At 37.5% G+C, this 10,749-nt stretch overlaps 1 pseudogene across 1 annotated transcript in view; it reads left to right on the top strand.

Moving 5' to 3' along the window:
• Positions 1-9,419: 9,419 nt before the first annotated feature.
• The window catches only part of LOC147607570 (purple acid phosphatase-like), an 8,206-nt pseudogene continuing 6,876 nt past the window's right edge, over positions 9,420-10,749 (top strand). Inside the window, exons 1-2 of the transcript XR_015264732.1 lie at positions 9,420-9,616; positions 9,750-9,924. The product of XR_015264732.1 is annotated as a purple acid phosphatase-like (transcript). The remainder of the gene's footprint in view (positions 9,617-9,749; positions 9,925-10,749) is intronic.

Below are 10,749 nucleotides of genomic sequence, written 5' to 3'. Positions count from 1 at the left end.
CCAGCAGCCCCTCTCTAGCCACGCTCTCACAGCCAGCCCTCTAGTCTTGTGGAGGGGGTTTCTTACACTACTCTCCCCCCCGTGTGAATAGACTTAAGGGAAGAACCCTTCTCCTCTCCCCTAGCCCCCTGGTTCAGTTTCCAACCAGCTATTGCTATCAACTTAAGGACACTCTACTTTTTGTCCCCCCCATATAAAGAGACTTAAGCAAGCACACGTTTGCTCTAAGAGGTGGTTTCCATGGAAGAGTCTTTTGCTCATAAAGTGAGCAAACAGACTCCAAATTGTAATCCATCTGGAGCATTGAGTTTGGGATTACGCGAGCTACGAAGGAATGGACCGTATGGCTCCTCCTTGAAGATGCCAAAACGCTACCTCGAAAAGCGTGCATGGGGAATGCTTCGAACGACGCGGCCCCACCTCTTCCCTTGGGAGTCCCTCATGCAAGAAATGGCCAAGTTGGCTCAAAAATTGTTTAAAAAAAGGTTTTTGGATTAATCCTTGATATTAGTATTAATTAAGAAATATAAAGGATGCTATTTTTTTCCCTTGTTTTGAAAATATCAAATCTCTTGTAGAATTGTTGCTTTCTTGAAAAGATAATGTGGTTTCTCGTATCTTATAAGGTTGGATTGAACTATTATGTTGCTATCGTGCTGCTTAAATTAAAATATAGGTACATCTTCTCCTCGCCTTGATGCTAACCCCGTTCACGTGCTTGTGCAGCCAGGGGTGGGGTGACATTAGCGAGGCTCGGAGTCGGCCCAAGGTATCCCTCATACCATTGTGAAGTTGGAGCTCTCTAGTTTGGTGAGAACTATGGATGCTGCCTAGTTCTGTAAGCCGAGGTGAGTGCGGTAAAAATAAGCCCACCTTAGTAAGTAGACATTCCTCCAAGGAGCGGGAGAATTAAGTGATGGAGCCTGAGAGTGTGATAGGCTGGCTCGAGTTCTCGCTGGGCTGCCAATAACGAGGTGTATGGTCCTGTAGGGATTGCCTAGTCTATGGAGACTAGAAGGCCGAATTCTAGATCATCAGTAGAATAACACATAGAATAAGAGAGCATGGATCTGGCTATAATTGGATTTGAATCTTTGTAATTAAATTTTTTTATTAAGTCCCTTGTTTTCTAGTATTGTTGTATCATTGTTTTAAGTTAAATGGATGTTTTAATGAACAGTGTGTAAGATCCCTTGTTTTCGAGTATTGTTGTATCATTGTTTTAAGTTAAGTGGCTGTTTTAATGAACACTGTGTAAAATTCCTAATTAATGAACTTGTCTATATATGTCACATAGTGTGGTAGGATTAATTAGAAAACAAAAATGACGGGTGAGTTGGGTGGAAAGTGGGAGGATGGGACACTCTGATCCTATGGACAGGTGGACTCGATTAGTTGAGTAAATTTCCAACAAAATTAATCAATCACACTACGCTAGGCAAGTAAGTCCCTGGGAAATTCTACTCTAGAGGACTAGGTCAGTGGCCATGCCCTCACATAGATGGGGAAAAAGGCATTGTTTCTAGGAATAAAGAATAGAGGTTGCCCAAGATAGGTCGATTACTCTTGTGGGTGATTCGATTTTAAGAATCATTTAGGAGACCATGCTCCCCCCTGCGGGATAGAACTAGGTCTTACCTAATAGTTGTATCCTCGTATCTCTACACAGTCGAGGTGTTGAACAAATAGGAATTTTTTAAAGACTTAGTAAACTATCTTAAGGATTCCCCTTTTAGGGTAGGAGACCTTTCAATTGGTATGAGAGAAGAGTTTTAGTTCTTAGGATTTGTTATTTAGGGTTGTTTTAAAGTATATGTTTTAATTAGATGTTTCTTGATAAAATACCTTACTAGTATAACTTGATTGTGGTGAATGAACGATTGTAGGAGGAGAAACATGCTTACTCCATATTCCTAATCTTCCAATGCATCTTCAAGATAGCTTGTCGTTTCTTGAATTTTGAATTCTGCGATACAATGATGCAAATACTCGCTAAGTTGTCCCTCCCTCATCCCTCTTGTATCCAAAGAGGGTGGGGTGGAGACCACTTTTGGAATCGTGGGCTGAGATACTTTATCATCTGAGCATACCAAATTGGGAATTTGACCATCGATTTGAAGCAGGCTCATTGGATCGAGAAGTTGAAGATGGTTTGCTTATTCTAGTTCATGGGTACCCCTAGGCCACACAGTTACGTGACCATAGAAGGGAACCATATACCACACTACTGTTGGGTGTATGACCAAGTAATGCAAGTCTTACGCGCCATTGATCAAGTAGCTGTTATGGAATGCAATACAATCCATAGTCTACCTCACCTACCATTAGTTTTCGATATCCTAAAAACTAGGTGGAACCCCCATATTTCACCCACGTGAACTGCTCAAGTCTTATGCCCTAGTTAAGCCTAGAAGTCTCTTTTATGATGAATAAGCCTAAATACATTAGTCTCAAATCCTTGTAATCAATCTTGTTTTTGTAAATATTTGAATTGGGTATAAAATGATTTCAAGGTTTTACTCTTATATGATGAGCATAGTGTAAAGTATGTCTCATATGATCCTAAATTTAATCTTGCCGATGATGGCCAGGACAATCAGTTTCCTCCCCACAATGTGATATACATAGACACATAGGAGAATAAGCTCTTACTCAAACACATGCAACCTCCCTCCTTTAAAGGGGAAGGTTTAAAAATTGAGAAGGATGCCGAGGTATGGATTAAAGCAATGGATGATTATTTCTCAGCCCTTGCCCCGGTACTAGAGTTGCGAACCAATCCATGCTTGCATGGTTTTGCCTCACTAGGGATGCTAAGCTCTGGTGGAAGCAATGGTACTACGATAAAGAAGTTACCAAACACTCTCAAACCTGGGATAACATCAAACAAGCTGTGAAGGAGCGGTATCTTCCCCCATCTCATGAGTCTTTCAAGATGAATGAGTTCTTTAACCTCAAGCATCTTAGCTTAACTCTGGAGGAGTACAACTCTAAGTTCATCACTCTTTGGAAATATGCCCATCCATAACTACCTCCTAGTAGGTAGCCCGCTTTTGCCAAGGCTTAAATGAACCTTTGGATTCCCACCTCAAAGCAATGAGGACGAGTACATTGCAAGATGCTCTCGTACAAGCCAAACCTTTTGTAAAGGAGCTGAAGTCTAGCAAATCTAGGCCCCATAAGAGATCTCACCCTAAATCAAACCCTAAGGACCAGTCTTACAAGAAGCCCCAGCCAAATTCTCCCAACTACAACCGAGGTCGACCAACTGACTTCTTTGTTCCCTGCACATATTGCTTCTACTAGGGAGGCCCTTGTGTGTTTCCATTACAATGATCCCAGACACTTTAAAGCCAATTGGCCCAAGCTTGCAACATCTTTCCTCAAAGTGGTCAAGCAAATCAGGGTCATGGAACCCCCATCCACCAAGGTGCAAGAGATGGTGGATGTGGCAGAGCGGGACAGTTGCCCGCAACTGTGCTATAAATGAAGAACTAACTTTGGAAATGGCCAAAGAAGAGCGTGCCACCATCCATGCCGATAGAGCATCAAGATCCTAACGAGAAATTTGGTGTTATTCAAACCCCCCCCAACTGCTCATCATGGTAAGCCATTTAGGTTTAAATTCAAAGATAAAAAGTAAGAGTAGCGTACCACCCTGCAGAGACCCAAGCAATTGCCCAGAGACCTCCTTCTCAAGAGTATTTAAGAACCGTTAAGTACCTCAATACCGATGGTTTTTTAGCCCTTTATTGGTACTTTTTAGCCACAAGGTCTCATCCCATGAAGATCAAGGCTACGGTCCCAAGGCTCTATTACTTGCCAAAAGTCCTATACCAAGATCGCACATGGAAATGGTTATCTTCTTGGTCTCTTTCTTTTTAGTTTTTTAGTTTGTTTTTGTTTACAAGCTTTATGCATACGGCCTATGCATAGAACTTTAAGCGTTCTTGTGTTATTTAATCTTTATGCATGCACATGTTCTTTAAGCTTTAAGCATTCTTGTGTTAGAGCGGTAAAAAAGGTCTACATCCTATCTACATATCCAGACTAGAGTATTTCGAGCATCATTCCATCTAAAAAATAATGGAGCATTAAAAAAGAGATTAAGAAGTATATGTGACTCAAGGCCTAGAGAGAGAGAGAGAGAGAGAGAGAGAGAGAGAGAGAGAGAGAGAGAGAGAGAGAGAGTTGCTTCAAACAAAAAGATGTTAGGGACCTACAAACCTAACTTTAGGGACCTATAAAAATAAAGGGCCTATCATCCGCCTAAAACATAAATACATAATTACAAGGTTAGTTATATCTATTTTAGGCTTCCTTTTCTAAGGTATGGGACCATTATAGTGACAACCAAGAAAAAAGAAAAGGCATTCCAAGGTTAATTATATCTATTCTGGGCTTCCTTTTCTAGGGTACGTGACCATTATAGTGACACCCAAGAAAACATAAAAGGCATTCCTTGATTAGGGGAAAGATGGCATTTTTTATGAATTTGATTTCATTGTTGTAATAAGATTAGCAAGGAAGAGCCAAAAGAAGAACGTGCTGTGACAATTTTGAGTAGCTCATTGAAGCACACATCATCAATTTTATTTTATGTCTAGTCCCTCTATGCATCAAAGCGTCATCACATTGTGGGCCCCTCGTGTACTCTAATCCATGATCTCATGCCTATGATTATGATATTTAGTATAGATGTTGATTTCCAATTCCACTAAATAAAAATGGGGCATTAAAAAAGAGATCATGAAGTATATGTGGAGAGGGAGAGAGAGAGAGAGAGAGAGAGAGAGAGAGACCTTAAACCTAAAAAAAAATAAAGGGCCTCAAATATAAGTACATAAAGACCTTGAGGGGCCTCAAACCGCCTTCTCTCTCTCTCTCTCTCACACACACACACATCTTTGATCATCTCCCACCATCGAGGATTTGAAGGTAAGAGCCTCCTTTCACACAGTGCTTGCCTCGGCATCCTTTTTGCATTTTGTCCTCCTTGGTCATATACTACTGTTATGAGGACTTTTGCAGGGCTATGAAGCCTTTACTTGTGTTGGTGGCCGTGCTGCTGCTGCTATATTGCGTTATCGCACTTTGTGAGGGACTTTATGACTAGTCCCTTTATGTATCAAAATCGTGTCCCACTTCTGGCACCATCTCATTCTTGTTTGATTAGCGTGTTTGGTACTTTTGATAATTACGGATTTATGACTCGTCCCTCTATACATCGAAATCTCATCACACTTTTGGCATGATTATTATGTTTGGCACTTTTTCCAATCACTTTCATCCACCTTCCATCACATATTTCCAAATGAGTAGGCCACCTACCCTCTTTTCATAAATCCGAATCCTTAGAATTATTTCAAACACACAAGAAATAGTGAGAGGCTACACATTAAGGGGAGAGAGAGAGAGAGAGAGAGAGAGAGAGAGAGAGAGAGAGTCACTTCAATTGTCCAATTAGGGCCTACAAACACCAAGGCTATAGGGACCTACAAGAATAAGGGGCATATCCCATCACCTATTTTAAATGAGTAGGTCATCTACCCTCTTTAGATAAATCCATCCAAATCCATAGCAAATTTTTTAACACACGTCAAATTTTTTTTGTTAGCTTTCACATCAGACTTGAAAGCTAGGATTTTATAGCAAAAAAAATTGTAACTATGATATATATTTATAGGTAGTTTAATCCCTAGAAGACCATCAAATTTATTCATGTAAAATTATTTATCCAATATAGTTAGTATTTATAGAACATTCATCTAATAAAATTTAAAGGTGTATGTAAATAAAAGATAATTTATCTATTATTAGAAACCTTACCTTGAGTTGTCAATTGTATTGCTTCGCAAATGTAATGACACATTAAAAGTTAGAGGTCATAGCCATAACAATGACAGAAAGGTGCCCATTACCATCCATTATGGGTAGACTTTTTCATAATGAAGGTAGTCAACAAAGGTTACATAAAAAAAATATTAATATTTTGATATTTTGGTTCATACATAACATTGGTATCTTTGTCTCCCAATTATCCTTAAACTCTTTCCCTATGCAATTACATAGTTTTTCCCTACTTAGTTACATAGTCAAGATTGTTATTTGGTCAATAGTGCTCTAGCTCTTAGCTAGTAGGGTAATTGAGTAAGGAGTTGAGGGATTGGCTCACATTATTTTTATTCTTTGTTTAAGTAGATTGATAACCGTATGATTTGGCAATTGAGGCAAGTTCCACAAAAATTTCAATGTTAGCTTTTCATTCTTGTTATGCGTCGATAAATAGTGTGATGGCCTTGTTCGTAATTCGAATAATTGACTTAGAAAATCTTGGGACAGTTAATGTAACATTCCTTATCCACAATGATAATATTTCTAAAGAAGTTCAACCTTTTAATTAAAATTATTATTTTCATAAAATATTAATTACCCAATAAATTTCTAAGAAACTAAAGTTGTAGATAAGAAAAGATTATCCATATTTTTCTATGAGAAGAAGTCATATAAATCTTGAATTTTTAATAGAAAGAGAGCATTTCAAGTTTAGGATTTCTTTCGAAATGCAACTAAAGTAAAAAAAGAAGCTAACAATAAAAAAGAGAAAGAAATGTACTTATTAGCACCTATCATAAATAGAAAATCATAACAAAGATTTAGGTGAAATTTTATTGAGTTTTGGGCACTTCTGTTCACACTATAGGAATAGCCTAGAAAGTAGCATTTTTAAAACCTTTCCACAATGATTATAATTATAACAAAGATTTATGTGAAATTTTATTTTGATTTTTTGGCACTTTGGTTCACACTATAGTAGCACTTGGAAACGTTACATAGGGTGTTGTAAATAAAAGGTATTTACATGAAATTTTATTGATTTTTGGACACTTTGGTTCACACTAAAGGAATAGACTAAAAAGTAGCACTTGGAAAAGCCATGTATGATGTTGTAATAAAGGCATTATATGTCACCACTTTTTGTGATTGTGATAAATCTAGTTTGACATCCAAGGTCAACTCAACGTGATAGCTCCAATGTTTGAGAGACCTTCTTCCATGGAACCTTACATGAATACATTCTTACCATTGGTTAAAAAGAAACTTAATTTTGAACAAATATTTTATTCATACTTTCATTACAACATAACTAAAACTTACATGATTTCTTTCTTACCATGCATTGAAAAGGAAGTATAATTTAGAAAAAGCATTTTGTTCATATTTTTATTAGAATATAACTAAAACTTTAAATTTTGGAGGAAATTTTTCCCTTCTCTTTAATAATTTAGAGAAGGAATTTTCAACTTTTAAACAGGATTTTTTTATACCGTGGGACCCAATTCAACGTCTAGCAAGCTATTCATGTATTTATGCATGTTTACGTTGCATGATCACGTTTATAATAATGTAAATTATGTTTTTTAGTAATGTATGTTGACATGCATCTAGTGAAAGTATACTTAGAAACTATTAAAACAAACTATCAGCTTCCTAGATACTTTAATATAACCAAAAGTAGAAGTTTAAAAATTGACAAATATACTTCAGATATCAACTTCATGGTGTTTGTAAACAAAAATGTCAACTTTATGGTGTTTTTAAACAAAATGTGAGGGCATCAAAAAGAGATTTCTTTTAAACATGAAAGCTTATGGTCTAATTTAATGATAAAAGAAGTACCCTCGCATGCCTTATCCTTCCACCTTAGCATGTTTTCACCTAAAAAAACTCTCTTCTACATGTGCTTATTCTCCTCCCATAAAAAGGTGAACTTAAAATGACTTACCAATGGCTAGTTTTGTGTACTTTGTTTTTTGGACCCTTCACTTTGTAGAGCCTAAATTTATAAACCTCCATCTATTTTTGTAGTCCAACTTTCTTCTCTAATCACTCATTGTCACCTCTTACTGCTTTCGACTTGTGAGAATTTTATCATTGCTCTTTTATTTTATTTCATTCCAGGTAAAATTTATGACTTGAAGCACATGCTTCATTAGTCTATGGCATAAGATATTAGGGCCGAGCTATGGTGGTGATCAATTTTACACATCAACGAAACTCATATTTTTCTTTTATAACTATTTTTCTTAAGTATCATGGTCCCATGAACGGATCGTGATAGTGGGCAATATTTTAATACTCTCTTAGAAATGAATCACCTCAACACATGAAGCAAAAGGTTATTACATTGCAACTAATACATAGAAATATAGAAAGTAAACCTATTCAAAAATTTTAAAATTTCACAAGCTTCTATCCCCCTCTCCTTTTCCATTTAGTCTTGCCCATTCCAATGCTTTTGCTTTGAAAAAACAATATACCTTCATAAAATCCCTCATAGGCCTTACAAGGTCTAGGTTTACCAAGCCTAGGGGAATAATTTACAATGCTTTTCTCATAGGCCTTACAATGTCTAGGTTTACCTAGCCTAGGGGGATTAATTTGCAATGCTTTTCTCTTAAACAAACATAACCTCAAGTCGATATGCTTTAATGTGATGACCAAACACACACAATTTTGCTTATTTTATGGCAAATAGTAAGGGTAAAGGTCCTTCTCCAAAATAATTAGATATATTTTTATTGTGACCACATGACACAATGCACCTTTTTTGTTATAACATCAACAAAGCACTTGCAAATATTAATTGCGATATTAAGAAAACATAGAAATATAAATATTGGAACAAAGTTGAACCTTTCAATAAAAAATGAAGAAAAAAAACGGCCGTGAGTGATTGATTCAGGTTGACCATGAAAATTTGACCCAAAAAAACACCAAGATTTCTGCAAATGGCAAGACTAAAAAAGATAGCTTTTGTGTACGAGAGTGACATCTATTTATAAAAATCATGGTAGTTGCATTGAAAACATGACTAGAAATATGAAGTGTATATCCTATTCTTTTTTAAAACTTTGAAATTTTCGGAACATGAATTCAAATGTCCAAAAAAAAACCGAGTATAGTGTAATTGGAGCTTGAAATTTGGAAAACTACCTTTAAATTTTAAGGTTGAAGGTTTTGCTAATTTTTTGGAAATTTCCTTCAAACAAATTATGAAAATTACTTGTATGAACGATTTTTTTTTGGGGGCAGATGGGCGATATTTTTTAATTATATAGTGAGAGCTATTTAAAAAAAAAGAGAGGATAGTCATAATGCAAAAGCATGAGATGAAGGTTTTCAAGCCGTTAAAAATTAAAAAAAACGTTCTTTGGAAAATCATAAAATGTGACGTGTCCTAAGGAAATGTCAAGGCTTCTTTTCGGGATGAGCTGTGAGGCAGTGGGCGGCCAGGGGATGGTGACAATTCACCGAACAGGGGCGGAGGCCCAGTGTGAAAACGACAAAGGTGCCGCAGCCAACAACCGGTACATAAAGGATAGGCCCGTCTTGTGTAAACCAAACCCGCACAAGCTTCGTGGAGGACGTAGTGCCATGCAAGCTATCCAATGAGAGCTCTGCGATTATCCTAGCGCGCTCTCTCTCTCTGACACACACACACACACACACACACACACACATCTCTGATCATAGGGCTCTCTCTCTCTCTCTCTCTCACATCTTTGATCATCCCCTCAAGTAATCGGTGCATGGCTTCATCAATAACTTCGAGGTTAGAACCTCCCTCCCATTGTCTCGCGCATGTGCATTCCTCTCCTCCTTCTTGTCCATGTACATATTGCACAACAAAGTGTAGTTATTTTTTTGGTAGTAATCAGCCAGGAGGAGCTGCTCTTCTTTTGCAGGGGTGTGATGCCTGGCCTTGTGTTGGTGGCCGTGCTGCTGCTGCTGCTATGCGTTATCGCACTTTGTGAGGGCGGCGTGACAAGCCCCTACAGGCGCAAGCTAGCACCAACCATGGACATGCCCTTGGACAGTCATGCCTTCAAACCTCCCAACGGCTACAATTCCCCTCAACAGGCAAGGAGTTGTTGGGCCCTTTAAAACCAGTAATTTCAATAAACTTCGCTCTTCTTAACATGCTCGGAACTCTGCTCAGGTAATTCTCTGTCTTAAGCCTGGTCAAGGTAGTATGGATTAGAAATTGCTTCTTTTCATCTGTTGATTATGGTTTGGCTCCCCCTTGAGGACTCCATGGAAGCTGCTCCTATGGAGAATCTGTGTGGCCACCTTTGAAGTTGCTCACCCTTCTCTGTGCAGAATTTAAGGTAGTAGACCTTAAATTCTGCCCACCATTTTTCCATACTTTGCAAGAGTTATATTCCGTTATGCAGACTCTCATCTGGTCTCTAAACCAAAAGTCTACACATCTATGCTACTAATCATCTTTAATTTTCATTTTTGTATCCATTGTCTCTATAAAAGATTGCCTACATAATGTGTTATTTTGGGGTCTCCGTCTCTCATGAGAGGCTCAAGCCATCATGGTGGGAGGTGACTTCAAATCCAAGCTATTGATATAGGTAACTACATTTTTAAGGAACCTACCTCATTATTAAGCTCTCGACACATCAACACATAGAAACTAAAAGAAAATTACATTAAACAAAGACACATCACCTACTAAAATGTCAAAGAAATTGAGAGCTAAAAAAAAAAATCACCTCGGCTAAAAGAATGTTAAAAAAAATGTAAAACTTACAAAATTTGACACATCAGCAAAAAGAATGTTGAAAAACTAGAGAACTTATGAGAAATTGGCACATCAATAGACATAATTTTAAAAGGATAGCAACATCTCAACGACAATATGTGTTAGAGCCACAAAAAACTATCACGAAGCAC

The sequence above is a fragment of the Cibotium barometz genome, chromosome 55 (assembly GCF_041138505.1).
Source record: "Cibotium barometz isolate CiBa-2024 chromosome 55, ASM4113850v1, whole genome shotgun sequence".
NCBI classification, from domain to species: domain Eukaryota; kingdom Viridiplantae; phylum Streptophyta; class Polypodiopsida; order Cyatheales; family Cibotiaceae; genus Cibotium; species Cibotium barometz.
Note: the sequence above shows the minus strand (reverse complement) of the source record. Positions and strands in the feature narration are given on the sequence as shown.